Raw genomic sequence first — 16,536 nt, forward strand, 5'->3', positions numbered from 1 at the left:
CCGGTAACATCTACTCAGTCAAGAAATCCTTTTCTGCCAGACTGTATGGCATGAAACCCATTGACAGCATGGTCTCCAGTCACACCCGTACTCCAATAAGAAGGTCTTAAAGGACTGCGCGAGGTAGAGGTTGGACCAGCCGTTATCTCTGCATAAGCTGATCAAGATTCTCGAGTCCTTAGAAAAGAATAAATCCCCCAGACACAATGACTTACCGGCTACATTTTACACAGTTTCTTGGGAATTCGAAGGCCAGAACCTGCTGAAGGTGTATTACAGCATGCTTCTAGCAATCAGCATTTCTGAATCCATGAGGAAAGGTATCATCATCCTCATCTACAAGCCGAAGGGGGAGAGGGCGGAAAATAGAAATTGGCGAGCATTTTCATTGTTAAACGTGGATTATAAAATAATTTCAAAGATCATCATCAACCATGTCAGATCTGCTCTGGCTTGGTGATTCACCCTGAACAAACCTGTGCTGTACAGGGCAGGACAATTTCTGAGACCCTCATGCTCCTCACCTATATACAGGACAAGAGTGTCAATGAGGAGAAAGTGAGGACTGCAGATGCTGGAGATCAGAGCTGAAAATGTGTTGCTGGACACGCACAGCCTGAAGAAGGGCTTATGCCCGAAACGTCGATTTTCCTGTTCCCTGGATGCTGCCTGACCTGCTGTGCTTTTCCAGCAACACGTTTTCAGCACAGGAGTGTCAATGCCTGCTTTATCAGCCTGGATAAAGGCGAGGACTTTAGGGATATCATACACCAACATGCTTTCCAAAATGGACTTTCAGAAGTGATTCGCAATTGAATCCAACTGCTTTATAGCATCAGTAGTGAAGCTTCAATCAATGAGTGGGTAACAGAAAGCTTCTTGATCAGTTCTGGAGTCAGGTAAGGCTTTTTCTGCCTTGTTCATGTGTTGTACAGAGCTTTTTGCTGAATCCATCAGGAAGGATGTGAGCCTAAGAGGGGTGACTATTCCAAGCAACGGAGGCCGACAAATCAAAGCCTCCCTTTACATAAATGACATCACCATTTTCTGCTCAGATCCACGGTCTGTGCGACTAGTTTAAACTATCCTCAGGAGCTAAGCTAAATCGAGGCAAAAGTGAGGCCATGTTCTTTGGGAACAAGGCCAACCAATCCTTTATCAGGACAGATTACAGGAAGGTGCTGGTAATATTGCTCAGAACAGTTGGGATATGCATAAAAATATGAGAGGAGTGTATTGCCAAGGTGAGGCAGAAACTGGGCTTTTGGAGCAACTCTCCCTCTTCATTGTGAGTAAAAACCTGGTCATCAGGTGTGAGGTATTCTCTTGTAATTGAACCTGTGCTGTTGCAATCAGCAGAGCTATTTTTCACTTCATCTGGAGGTCTAAAATGGACTATAACCAAAAAGATACCATGTGCAAAGCTGTGGTTTTGGGGGTGGTGGAGGAACATATCCAATGGTGCTATCTTCCTGATGGCCACTATTGTGTGTGGCTGCATCAAGCTGTGTGTAGACCCTTGGAACACAAATACCAGGTGTCACTACTTAAGTGAGTTTCTACCTGTCCCCGATATTGCAAAGGATGAGACACGCCTCTGCACACCGGAATGCTCCAAGTAGTTGGACTGTTCCGTACCACCCCTTTGTAGAGAAACTTGGAGAGAAAAACACATTTATCCACAAATGCATCAGGAAGGGGTTGGGATGTGGTGATCCTGAGACACTGAGAAAAAGAGAGGGATAAAAAAGGAAGATCCTGTCGGGTAATTCTCTGAGCAGACTGTCAAAGTCATTTGATAGAATGCCTCTTCACCAGAATTTTCCAACAAGCACCAGGACATTGCTTGGTGGAGAGAATCATAGAATCCCTACAGTGTGGTGAAGGGGGGGTGATAAACCGCCCCGTGTTTACCGTGGAGCAAGGCCCACATCGGGAGAACCAGCAGTATCCATTTTAAAGCAAACAGTATTCATTTTAAGACAACAGCTGCCAGCCCGACCACATGATCGCGAGAAGGGGGCCCAAAGACAGATCCGAATACACACCAGACCAGACACTAGTCATGACTCCAGACAATGGTCATGACTCACAGATCGAAACCCACCTTATAATCTCGTCAAGGTTCCAACTGACACACACCCATAACCTGATCATGCAAACAGTCCTACACAAAAGACAAACACCAAACAAACAGGATGAACCTAACAGACACTTTGGAAGTAACAAAGGAGGGTGCTAGCCTCCAGCCTTCATGGAGAGACAAGCAGAAAGCACCCGGACCCATTTACATAAAGATAAACAGCACACCTTTTGTGTATGCTGCCCACTCTCCGAGGACGGCAGGAAGCTTGACGTTCACACATACTCCAGCCATGATTGCCACCATTCACACACTTATTCATACCCAATCTCATACTTCCTGACTCATGAAGTATATAACTTGTAACAGCGCGCAGGAAACGGGAGAGCGATCGAGATTCGGACCTCGGTTGGTCTCCGCCGGCGTTAAACACTTCAATAAAATTACCGATTGTCGAACTGCACTCTGGGCTCGGACTGAGATCATTTCATCCGCACTAACAGTGGAAACAGACACTTCAGCCCAGCAAGTCCACACTGACTCTCCGGAGAGCAACCCGCCCAGACTCATTCCCTACCTTATTATCCTATAATTACCCCTGACTAATGCACCTAACCTACATATCCTTGAACACCATGGGCAATTTAGCACAGCCAATTCAGCTAACCTGCACATCTTTTGGATTGTGGGAGGAAACCGGAGCACACAGAGAAAAGCCGTGCAGACACGGGGAGAACGTGCAAACTCCACATAGACAGCCGCCCAAGGTTGGAATAGAACCTGCAGTGCTGTAAAGTAGGCCATGTACCTGACGGAAGAAAACGCCATCAAGGCACACCAATTTGGAGGATACTTAATGTAAAGGTATCAGTGCAGGGTCTGAAGGCAAAACTTCACTACCTGGGTGCAGAGTAGATCTCCTGGCATTCGTGCATCCTCCACAGGTCAGCTGGGTTTGTGAACATGAGGAGCACATCATTGTCATACCGAATGAACCACCTCCAAATCTGTCCCGCGGAGAACTAAACCCAACAGCTGTTTATGCAAGAGTCACAGGAATCACTCAACACACAGAATAAAGATGGCTAGACAGGGAGCAGCATGGAAGCACTCCTCTTCTAAAGCACAGTTATGTCATCATTAGCCTTCATTCGGCATTCTACAGCGACATGCAAAAGTTGGATCCAGGCAACAAAGTGCATCCCAAATCTAAAAGGACACAGAGTCCCAAGCAGTTACTCATGATCCACTCTGTTGAATGCATTGTCCTGATCAAGGGAGAGAAAGATGCTCGTCAGGCAAGCCCTCTGGGAATAATGGATCACATCCTGGACCAGGTGGATGTGGTTGTGGATGCTCTGGCCAAGGTGATGTAGGACTGGTCTGGTGGATCATGTGGTTCAGCACAGTGCCAAAGCAAATCGTTAGTGCCCTGGTAAGGAATTTGTAGTTTGTGCTGAGGAGGGAGACTTAACGCCAAAAAATGGAGATTCCCCTGCTTGGGCAACAGTGGGCAATCTAAAAACACCATGTTCAAAATAATTTTATTCAACAATAGCAATAGCATGTGGAGGTTTATAAAGAAAATAGAAACTCCCTAGTTGAGGAGACTGACTCCGAGCTAGCTGGCCATAGCTGGTGTACTGTGGAAAGAATAAAAACAAATCTGCTGTTGGAGGATGAGGGGGGATGGAGGAGAGGGTAGGGATTCAAACCAAAATAAAGTGGAAGGGGCAAATAAAGCATTCCACCCCCCAACAGTCCCTACCTCTCCCTAAAGGCATTGTGAGTATTGGTGGACACCGTGTGCTCCCTCTCAAGTATGCCCAGGTTAGAACATAACAGATAACAGATTACTTACAGTGTGGAAACAGGCCCTTCGGCCCAACAAGTCCATATCAACCCTCCGAAAAGCAATCCACCTAGACCTCCATTCCCCTACATTTATCCCTTCACCTAACACTATGGGCAATTTAGCATGGCCAATTTACCTAATCCCTGAAGGAAAAAGGGAGGACCCCTGTGAAGCGAACCCTCCACAGGTATTCCCCATCACCCAGTAGTATACAGGAAGTCCCCAAGTTATGAACGAGTTCCATTTTTAAGTCTGTTCGTAAGTTGAATTTGTATACAAGTCACAACACACAACAGTAATGTATGGTTCACATCTAGTGTCAAATAGTCAAATGTTTGTCTGAGCATATAGTATATATTTCAGATGTTTTAGGTAAAATATAATAATACAGTAACAGTAATGTTTTGAGCATCATGCAAAGTAGTCCGCCTGTTCATTAGTACGGACCATTGTATGTAACTCGATCTTTTAAATAATAGGTTTTAGTGAGGTCGGTCCGTAAGTACAGGCATTCGTAAGTCGAGTGTTCGTAGTCCAGGGACAGCCCATATAGGCATACCAAGGCATGTCTGGGTGGTGGATAAAGGAGAAGAGGTGAATGGTGTGCAGCAGCAGTCTGCACATGATCCACTGTTTTGCATTTCTAAAAGACATACTACACATATCTCAGAGGCAGCTCAGGTTGTGAGGAAAAGGCGTCCAGGGGAACCTGGGGAGATCCTGAGGCCAAAGTGAAATTCTGTCTGGGCAGGAGTACGTGCAGACAGGTCTCCACCACAAACCTGAGCATCCCCCAAATGGTGCATGATGTCACATCTTAGCAATGTCATTTTAAGACATTGGATGGCAGTAGGGGTGAGCTGGATGTCTACCGCCATCCTGTGTGGCAAATCCTGCAGCAGTGTTCAACCATCACCAGCACGTCCCTGACTCTGGTCACCCCTGTGGCCACAACACTCCCCTCCAGCATACACTCAAAACTGCAATTGTTGAGGTGCGGATTCTTGAGCAACAGGTCTCTGACTATAGCAGCTATGCCTGATGGAGAGTGGGCCTCATTCAAGTTAACTATATCCCAGATATTGATCAGGTCCTGGTAAAAGATAGGCGACATCCTGAGGGCGACCTGCAAACCCTTGCAGTTAATAAACAGGAGCTGCATGTCACCTAGCAGAAAAAAAACGCGTTGGCATGACACACAATCTAGAAGGAGGCTCAATGTAAGGGTAGCCTGAAGGCAGAAAGTCATCACCTGGGTATGGATGCACACCAATGACTGACCGCCCTCCTCAATAGGGAGACTCAGAACCTGTGCCATGTCCCAGTGCATCTTTTTTGTCCTAGAAGAAGTGAATCAACGTTCTCTGGATGTCAGCTTCAAAGCCAGGAGGAGGGATAAAAGGAACGAGTCAGTATCACAATATGGAGGCCACCAGCTAGTTTATGACCAGACCTCCACTCCTGTCAGATAGCACTTTTAGAGCAGTCCTTTCCAGCGGCCTAGGCGAGTTGAGACTTTGGCAGCCAGCTCCTGAAAAGTCATCAGCCAGGATTCCTCAGCCAGGCTATGGTACACCCCCAAATAGAGGAGATGGATGGTACTCCAGCTGAACCCCCATAACTCCTCCAGCAGAGAATCCACCTGCCGTGGATCGACCAGGAGCCCAGAACTTTAGGCCAATCGATCCTAGCAGAAGACCCAGTCGAGTACACCACCTGGTACTTGCACATCCTCCCAGGTCAGCCGGGTCGATGAACATCAGAAGCACGTCGTTGCCATAAGCCAAAAGAACCACACCAGTGCCCAGGCCATGCAGAGCCAGGCTTGACAACCTCCTGCACAAGAGCTACACAAAAGGCTCTACACACAAGAATACAGCTGACTGGACAAGGGGAGCCCTGAAGTACTCTTCTCCCGAAGCAAAGAGGTGCTGTCAGGGACCAGTTAACCTTATCCAGACCCTCTGCAGCAGCATACAAAAGTTGCATCCAACTGCATTCTGAACCTGAATTCTTTAAGAGTCCTGAATGGGTACTCATGAACATCCTTGTCAAATGCCTTCTCCTGATCAAGAGACAGGAAGGTGCTCAACAGACCAGTTCTCTGACAAAAATTAATCAGGTCCTGGACTAGATCGATACTGGCATAGATTGTCTGGCTCGGGACCATGTACAACTTAGTGAGGATGGATTATGTGGTCAGCACAATTGCCAGGTGAGAAGCCAACACCACAGCAAAGATTTTATAATCCGTGCTGAGGAGGGAGAATGGATACTAGTTCTTCAGAGAACAAAAGTCCCCTTTTATTGGCAGCAGCACAATGACTGCTCTGCCCCAAATAAGGGGTAGCTCTCTGGCCGAGGGACACTCCCCCAGGATACGCACATAGTTGTGCCCTCAACCACGGTTACTCATGGAGATCCTTCCCTGCCAATCCAGAAGTTACATAGCTTCATCTCCTGAAATGGTATGGGATCTTTGCAGGACACTCACTGTGTACTTTCATTCCCTGATATGAGATCTGTGCTGGTCCTTTCTGCTGCCGGTGATGTTGAAGCTAGCTATAGATGCCTTTATGGCTGTAGTATGTGCCAATATCGCCAGTTAAACAATGAAATCCAATTTACTGAGTGGGCAGAGGAACTGTTTTACCCTTCCACTCCCTGAAGACGCTGCAAAGAAATCCCTAGCACTGTCGCTTCACAATCTTGTCCTTTCCCGAGGCTGCAAATAGTTGCTGGGCTGGCATGACCAGAAATGGTGGAGAATTTCACTGCTCCATAGCCAACTGGATTCTGTCTCGGCAACCAAGCACCGCTTGCAAAAATTCCTGGAGTTCTTCGATGGGGCGAGGGGGTCTTCATCCACAAACTCCATGTTCCTCTCTGCCTTGTTTAATTCGGCGGTGCTCACGACTGAAGCCCAGTCCTCCACCTCTGACCCCTGACCCCGACAGAGTGTAGGGGCTGGTTCTGGGTCACCAGTCAGACACACCCCTGCCTCAACCCACTCCCACCAGTAGAATGCTTTTCAGAGACCTTCAAATCTCGGATTATGCCAAATTCAACTAAAACATTGACTAAAATGTCAGGCTCCCTAGGTACTAGCAGTTTGGAACCCTGCTACACTCCTGGCACCAGATCACTCTCCGTTTCTGGAAAAACATTTCTAGTAAGAGCGGAGGTGCCCAACATAAAGGCCTGCTCTTTCATCGCTGCCATCCAAGATGCCCTCAGGGTAACTGTCCCCAGCCTACACCTCACTGCCTTCCAGTTCTTGTGATGTGGGCAAGACCTCAGCAGTCATATCCACCTTGGCCTCTAAAGTGCCTGGTCCAGTTGTGGTGGACAGCAGGGATGGGTTTGTGTTCTCATCTCCTATTGAGAAAGGAGGGGGGTTTCCGGGGTATGCTACTCCCTCATCTCCAGGGGAGGTGTTGATAGTACTCAAGACCCCATCCCTCCAACCCCAAGAAGTGTCATCTTTTTTGGGAGGATGGGGGAACAAGAGACACCCCCATGTCTCTACTGTCTTGAAGGCCCCCTCCCCCTCAAACATTTGCTGTTTTATCCTTTTCCCTGACAGGTTTCAGGGCATGTGGGGTTGCCAAGGGAAACTGGGGCACCACCTGCTCACTCACGTTTTTATCATCGGCAGGCCTCTGATTAGGTTCCAAATTCCATTCCCTCCTAATGAGTGTGGGACCGCTATCCTTTGTGACAGATCCCTCAGAAGGCCTCAGGGTAACTTGGGGAATCCTCCTAGGAGGCTGCATCTGAATTCTTAGTTTTGCTGTGGGGTATTCCTCCTCTGCAGATGCTCTTCTCCCACCCCACTGGTGACCATAAGCAAGGTAGCTCCCTCCTGTGGGGGGCCAAGGGGGAGGCATCATGAGGGAAGGGGTGATGATGCCAGCTTGCAGCCACGCAGGTGTTGGCAGTGGCCTTCGAGGCAGGGCAGTTCCTCCAAAGGTGCCCCACCTCCTCATAAGCATGATAGTGCACACCCTCCACCGACCAGAACAATCACGAACAGTGCTCTCATGCTCAACCATGAAGGTGCACTCTGTGACCTCCTCCCAGGCCAAGCAGATGAAAATCTGCTGATGGAAGGAGTAAACTCATCTCAGGCAGGCCTCCTTCTGACCGAGCAGTAGCTGCATCAAGACCGACCTCACATCCCCAAGGTGGGAATGAAGGAGATCAGATCAGGAGATCAAAGGGCTGGATATTCGATAAAATGACCTTCTGAGAAACTACTTCCAGAGGTTCAACAGGCAAGAGTGTCCTTTCAAGAGTAAGCCCCTTCTCCAGGGCAAGATGCACCACCTACTCAGTGTTCAGGAAGAAAACAGTCTTCCATGCAGCGACAATGGTGGGGACACGACTAGCCCCACCAAGGCTGCTGCACATGTCTCAATAGACACGTCAGGATGGATTTAACATTTAACAAAATAGCTCAGGTTGAAATAAGTAAAGGGCTCTCAGGGGGGATAGCAGTGATATCTTAGACTTCCCTAAGGTGCAATCTCTCTTCCCTATGCAGACCAATACTATCCCCTCACACAAATAGGAGGGAAAGAAAACTGATTCAGTCCTGTGAGTCCTCACTTGCCAGACCGTCACCTCTGGCAGCTGTGTCCTGACCAGCCACCCAATCCACAGGTCAAAATCATAGTTCCCCAATGCCGAGAGGTAATAGTCACCAGCAGCAAATACGCCACAATCACTGTGTAATAAGAAGAAGATGGCCCAGGCCCAAACAGTTCCAGGACTCATACTGCAACATATAATCACTTACTGCAAGCGCTCAGGCCCCAAACAATTAATGTCCAGGCCTGGATCCCCAACTGAAGGAGTAGTAAAGGCTCCAGAAATGAGCCTCCTTGGCACCAGCCAAACAAAAGTGCAAGGAACCATGCTTCTCAGGGCGGCAGCAGCTGCAACAGGTCCCAGGCTTGAGTCCTTCCAGACAGGCAGGTCAGCTGCAGCACCCAAATCCCAGGCTCTAAGACCCAATCCTCAACAGCTTCTCCCTGGCATATCAACTGTTATTACAGCAATCTTCAACTCACCCATGAGAAATGTGGGCCACCAGGCTTCCAAAGGCAGCAGCAACTCAGAATCCCAGATTCAAGTGGCCTCCAGATAGGCAAGCTGCAACACTAATGGCTTCCTTTTTCTAGAGTGAATACAACCTCTGGCACTTCTGTTCTTTTTTTTATTTTTATTTTTTTTAACCCCCACACTACTGCCTAACTGCAGTAGTGCTTATTTTTTCCCTAGCACCCATGTGTGTGTTCAAGTGAGAGGCGCAGTGAAAGACTTCAAATTTCCACCACCAGGAAGAAAGGGAACACACAAGTGGCCAGTGACAAGCAGTGCCCTTCACATCAAAGGGCAATGCTGTGTGATCAAACAGTGGGGGGGGGTGGGGGAAGGGCAGGGATTAAATCAAAATAGAGTTGGAAGGGGAACTAATGCACTCCACTCCCTGCGGTGACCACCTCTCCCTGAACAACTCCAGGATGTTGGTGGACACCGCATGCTCCTTTTCCAGAGACATTCGGGCTCTAATGTAACTGTTGAAGAGGGGCAGGCAATCGGCCCTAACGAACACTAATGGCTTCAGGATCTTGGTCGTAACCAGCTCCAGCTGTTCTCAGTTGCAACAGGTGTTGCCAATTCAGCCTTGAAGTTCCAATTACAGCAGCAGTAGAGTGCAAACTTCCAATACACTGCCCTCCATACTGAAGTCCATATAGATCTTTCCATTGCTCTGCCTTAATCAATCCTCTTCATTACTTAGAGTCATAGAGATGTACAGCATCCAACCCGTCCATGCCGACCAGATATCCCAACCCAATCTAGTCCCACCTGCCAACACCCAGCCCATATCCCTCCAAATCCTTCCTATTCATATACCCATACAAATGCCTCTTAAATGTTGCAATTGTACCAGCCTCCACCACTTCCTCTGGCAGCTCATCCCATACACGTATCACCCTCTGTGTGATAAACTTGCCCCTCAGGTCTCTTTTATATCTTTCCCCTCTCACCCTAAACCTATGCCCACCAGGTCTAGACTCCCTGAACCTGAAAAGACTTTGCCTACTTACTCTATCCATGCCCCTCATAATTTTGTAAACTTCTGTTAGATCACCCCTCAGCCTCCGACGCTCCAAGGAAAACAGCCCCAGCCTGTTCAGCCTCTCCCTATAGCTCAAATCCTCCAAACCTGGCAATATCCTTGCAAATCTTTTCTGAACCCTTTCAAGTTTATTAACATCTTTCTGATAGGAAGGAGACCAGAATTGCACACAATATTCCAACAGTGACCTAACCCATGTTCTGTACAGCCGTGCAACCTGACCTCCCAACTCCTGTACTCAATGCTCTGACCAATAAAGGAAAGCATACCAAACGCCTTCTTCACTATCCTATCTACCTGCAACTCCACTTTCAAGGAGCTATAAACCTGCACTCCAAGGACTCTTTGTTCAGCAACACTCCTTAGGACCTGTATACATCTGGCTAAGATTTGTTTTCCCAAAATGCAGCACCTCGCATTTATCTGAATTAAATGCTATCTGCCACTTCTCAGCTCATTGGCCCATCTGGTCAAGATCCGGTTGTAATCTGAGGTAATCCTCTTCGCTGTCCAATTTCGGTGTCATCTGCAAACTTATTAACCATATCTCTTATGCTCACATCCAAATCATTTTTGTAAATGACAAAAAGTAGAGGACCCAGCACCGATCCTTGTGGCATTCCACTGTTCACAGGCATCCAGTCTGAAAAACAACCCTCCACCACCACCCTCTGTCTTCAACCTTTGAGCCAGTTCTGTATCCAAATGGCTAGTTCTCCCTTTATTCCGTGAGATCTAACCTTGCTAGTCAGTCTCCCGTGGGGAACTTTGTCGAACGCTTTACTGAAGTCCATATAGATCACATCTACCACTCTGCCCATATCAATCCTCTTTGTTATTTCCTCAAAAACTCAATCAAGTTTGTGAGATATGATTTCCCATGCACAAAGCCATGTTGACTATCCCAATCAGTCCTTGCCTTTCCAAATACATGTACATCCTGTCCCTCAGGATTCCCTCCAACAACTTGCCCATCACCGACGTCAGGCTCAACGGTCTATAGTTCCCTGGCTTGTCCTTACCACCCTTCTTAAACAGTGGCACCACGTTAGCCAACCTCCAGTCTTCCGCCACCTCACCTGTGACTATCGATGATACAAATACCTCAGCAAGAAAGCCAGCAATCACTTCTCTAGCTTCCCACAGAGTTCTAGGGTACACCAGATCAGGTCCTGGGGATTTATCCACCTTTACCCGTATCAAGACAACCAGCACTTCCTCCTCTGTAACATGGGCATTTTGCAAGATGTCACCATCTATTTCCATATCCTTTTCCATAGTAAATACCGATGCAAAATACTCATTTAGTATCTCCCCCATCTCCTGTGGCTCCACACAGAGGCCGCCTTGTTGATCTTTGAGGGGCCCTATTCTCTCCCTCGTTACCCTTTTGTCCTTAATGTATTTGTAAAAACTCTTTGGATTCTCCTTAATTCTATTTGCCAAAGCTATCTCATGTCCCCTTTTTGCCCTGCTGATTTCCCTCTTAAGTATACTCCTACTTCCTTTATACTCTTCTAAGGATTCACTCGATCTATCCTGTAATACCTGACATATGCTTCCTTCTTTTTCTTAACCAAACCCTCAATTTCTTTAGTCATTCAGCATTCCCTATACCTACCAGCCTTTCCTTTCACCCTGACAGGAATAAACTTTCTCTGGATTCTCTTTATCTCATTTCTGAAGGCTTCCCATTTTCCAGCCATCCCTTTACCTGTGAACATCTGCCCTCAATCAGCTTTCAAAGATTCTTGCCTAATACCATCAAAATTGGCCTTTCTCCAATTTAGAACTTCAACTTTTAGATCTAGTCTCTCCTTTTCCATCATTATTTTAAATCTAATAGCATTATGGTCACTGGCCCCAAAGTGCTCTCCCACTGACACTCAGTCACCTGCCCTGCCTTATTTCCCGAGAGTAGTTCAAGCTTTGCACCTTCTCTAGTAGGTACATCCACATACTGAATCAGAAAATTGTCTTGTACGCACTTAACAAACGCCATTCCATCTAAACCCTTAACACTATGGCAGTGCCAGTCTATGTTTGGAAAGTCAAAATCCCCTACCATAACCACCCTATTATTCTTGCAGATAGCTGAGATCTCCCTACTAGTTTGTTTCTCAATTTCCCTCTGACGATTAGGGGGTCTGTAATACAATCCCAATAAGGTGATCATCCCTTTCTTATTTCTCAGTTCCACCCAAATAATTTCCCTGGATGTATTTCCAGGAATATCCTCCCTCAGCACAGCTGTAATGCTATCCCTCATCAAAAATGCCGCACCTACCCCCCCCCCCCCGGCGTCTCTTGCCTCCCTTTCTATCCTACCTGTAACCTGTATCCTACCCTGGAACATAAAGCTGCCAGTCCCGCCCATCCCTGAACCATGTTTCTGTAGTTGCTATGATATCCAAGTCCCATGTTCCTAACCATGCCCTGAGTTCATCTGCCTTCCCTGTTAGGCCCCTTGCATTGAAATAAATGCAATTTAATATATTATTTGTACCTTATCCCTGACTGCCCTGACTGTTTGACTCACTTCTGTTCTCAACTGTACCAGTCTCAGATTGATCTCTTTCCTCACTATCTACCTGGGTCCCACCTCCGCCACCCCCACCTTACTAGTTTAAATCCTCCTGAGCAGCTCTGGCAAATTTCCCTGCCAGCAAATGAGTCCCCTTCCAACTTAGGTGCAATCCGTCCTTCTTGTACAGGTCACTTCTACCCCAAAAGAGATTCCAATGATCCAAAAATGTGAATCTTTCTCCCATACACCAGCTCCTCAGCCATGCATTCATCTGCTCTATCCTCCTATTCCTGCCCTCACTAGCTTGTAGCACTGGGAGTAATCCAGATATTACTACTCTCAAGGACCTCTTTTTAAAATTTCTGCCTAACTCCCTGTAATCTCCCTTCAGAATCTCAACCTTTTCCCTTCCTATGTCGTTGGTTCCAATGTGGACAATGACCTCTTGCTGGCTCCTCTGTCCAAACATATTCTCCGTGAGAATACCCCGCACCCTCTCTGAGACATCCCCGATCCCAGCACCAAGGAAGCAACACACCACCCCGCTCCCTCGCCGCTGGCCACAGAAATGTCCGCCCGCACCTCCAACCAGAGAATCCCCCAACACAACCAGTCCCCCGGAACCCGATGCACCCCTCGCTGCACCAGAGCCAGTCTCAAAACCAGAAAGCTGGCCGCCCATGCCACGCCCCCCTGACAATCCACGACTCCCCACACAGCCCAAAACAGCATACCCGCCTTAAATGGGTACATCCACAAAAGCCTCCCGTACCAGCCGCTCACCTCTTCCCCCCTCCCCCAGACCCAACCCATCCACGCAACTGCATCTGCGATCCTCCCCCACCACCAACTTCTTCAAAACACTCAAATAAATTTGTGAGACATAATGTCCCACATGCAAATCCACATTGACTACTCCTAATCAGTCTTTGCCTTTCCAAATATATGTGAATCCTGTCTCTCAGAATTCCCTTCAACAACTTGCCCAAAATTGATATGAAGCTCACTGGTCTGTAGTTCCCTGGCTTTTCCTCTCCAACTTTCTTAAATAGTGGCACCACATTAGCCAACCGCCAGCCTTCCAGCACCTCACCTGTGGCTATTGAAAATACAACCATCTCAGCAAGGGGCCCAGCTATCACTTCCATGATTTCCCTCATTGTTCTAGGCTATACCTGATCCAGTCCCAGAATATATCCACCTTTATACATTTTAAGACATCTAGTACCTTCTTCTTTATAATATTGACATTTTTCAAGATGTTGCTATTTATTTCCCCTAGTTCTCCAGCCTCCATATCCTGCCTCCATATCCTTCTCCACAGTCAGCACTGATGTAAAGTACTCATTTAGTATCTCCCCCTTCTCCTGCAGTTTCACGTATAGGTGGCCTTGCTGATCTTAAGGGGCCCTGTTCTCTCCCTCATTATTCTTTTGTCCTTAATGTATTTGTAGAAACCATTTGGATTCTCCTTAACCTTATTTGCCAAAGCTATTTTAAGACCCCTTAGCTAAGGGAACCGAACATTCTGGACCACTGCCACACAACCATCAAAGACACTCACTGCTCCATTCTTCAGAAAATTAGGTCACAGCACTGAGTTCCTCAATCCAGCCGAAAAACAAAAGCTGAAATGAGAGAATCCTTCACAGAAAGTATTATAAACTGGTTCGAGGCGTGCAGGTGCCTCAGACATGCAAGTAGACTGGGAGAATCAGGATGGTATTGGACCTCAAGAAAGAGACTTTGTGGAGTGCTTGTGGAGAGATGGATTCTTAGAGCAGCTGGTGCTGGAGCCGACCAGGGAGAAGGCAATTCTGGATCTGGTATTGTGTAACGAACCAGAATTGGTCAGAGACCTCGAAGTGGAGGAGCCATTGGGAAGTAGTGACCATAATACATTAAGCTTCAATCTGCAATTTGAGAGGGAGAGGGTACAGTTGGAAGTGACAGTACTTCTGTTGAATAAAGGGAACTATGGAGCTATGAGGGAGGAGCTGGCTAAAGTTCAATGGTGCAATACCTTAGCAGGGATGACTGTGGAGGAACAATGGCGGATATTTCTGTGTATAATGCAGAAGTTGCAGGATCAGTTCATTCCTAAAAGGAAGAAAGATCCCAGGAGAAGGCATGGGCGGCCGTGGCTGACGAGGGAAGTTAAGAAACATGTAAAGTTAAAAGAGAAAAAGTATAACATAGCAAAGATAAGTGGGAAAACTGAGGACTGGGAAGCTTTTAAAGAGCAACAGAGGATTACTAAGAAGGAAATACACAGAGGAAAAATGAGGTATGAAGGTTAACTGGCTAATAATATAAAGGAGGATAGTAAAAGCTTTTTTAGGTATGTGCAAGGCAAAAAAATGGTTAGGACTAAAATTGGGCCCTTGAAGACAGAAACAGGGGAATATATTACGGGGAACAAAGAAGTGGCAGAAGACTTAAATGGGTACTTCAGATCTGTGTTCACTGGGGAAGACACAAGCAGGTAACAGTGGCTGAAGGACCTGAACTTAAGGGAATTTATATTTGCCTGGATTTGGTGTTGGAGAGACTGTTAGGTCTGAAGGTTGATAAGTCTCCGGGACCTGATGGTCTACATCCCAGGGTACTGAAGGAGGTGGCTCGGGAAATTGTGGATGCGTTGGTGATTATTTTCCAGAGTTCGATAGATTCGGGGTTGGTTCCTGAGGATTGGAGGGTGGCTAATGTTGTACCACTTTTTAAGAAAGGTGGGAGAGAGAAAGCAGGAAATTATAGACCAGTTAGTCTGACCTCAGTGGTGGGAAAGATGCTGGAGTCTATTATAAAGGATGAAATTATGGCACATCTGGATAGTAGTAACAGGATAGGACAGAGTCAGCATGGATTTATGAGGGGGAAATCATGCTTGACTAATCTTCTTGAATTTTTTGAGGATGTAACTCTGAAGATGGACGAGGGAGATCCAGTAGATGTAGTATACCTGGACTTTCAGAAAGCTTTTGATAAAGTCCCACACAGGAGGTTAGTGAGTAAAATTAGGGCGCATGGAATTGGGGGCAAAGTACTAGATTGGATTGAAAATTGGTTGGCTGATAGGAAACAAAGAGTAGTGATAAACGGCTCCATTTTGGAATGGCAGGCAGTGACCAGTGGGGTACCACAGGGATCTGTGCTGGGACCACAGCTTTTTACGATATATGTTAATGATATAGAAGATGGTATCAGCAATAACATTAGCAAATTTGCTGATGATACAAAGCTGGGTGGCAGGGTGAAATGTGATGAGCATGTTAGGAGATTACAGGGTGACCTGGACAAGTTAGGTGAGTGGGCAGATGCATGGCAGATGCAGTTTAATGTGGACAAAAGTATGGTTATCCACTTTGGTGGCAAGAACAGGAAGGCAGATTACTACCTAAATGGAATCAATTTAGGTAAAGGGGCAGTACAGAGAGATCTGGGTGTCCTTGTACACCAGTCAATGAAGGCAAGCATGCAGGTACAGCAGGTAGTGAAGAAGGCTAATAGCATGCTGGCCTTCATAACAAGAGGGATTGAGTATAGAAGCAAAGAGGTGCTTTTGCACCTGTACAGGGCCCTGGTGAGACCACACCTGGAGTACTGTGTGCAGTTCTGGTCTCCAAATTTGAGGTCAATTCCTGGAATGGCGGGATTACCTTACACTGAAAGACTGAAGCGACTGGGCTTGTATAGCTTTGAGTTTAGAAGACTGAGAGGGGATCTGATTGAGACATATAAGATTATGAAAGGATTGGACACTCTGGCAGCAGGAAACATGTTTCCGCTGATAGGTGAGTGCCGAACCAGAGGACACAGCTTAAAAATACTGGGTAGATCATTTAGGACAGAAATGAGGAGAAACTTCTTCACCCAGAGAGTGGTGGCTGTGTGCAATGCTCTGCCCCAGAGGGCAGTGG

Source organism: Chiloscyllium punctatum, chromosome 3 (genome assembly GCF_047496795.1).
Source record: "Chiloscyllium punctatum isolate Juve2018m chromosome 3, sChiPun1.3, whole genome shotgun sequence".
NCBI classification, from domain to species: domain Eukaryota; kingdom Metazoa; phylum Chordata; class Chondrichthyes; order Orectolobiformes; family Hemiscylliidae; genus Chiloscyllium; species Chiloscyllium punctatum.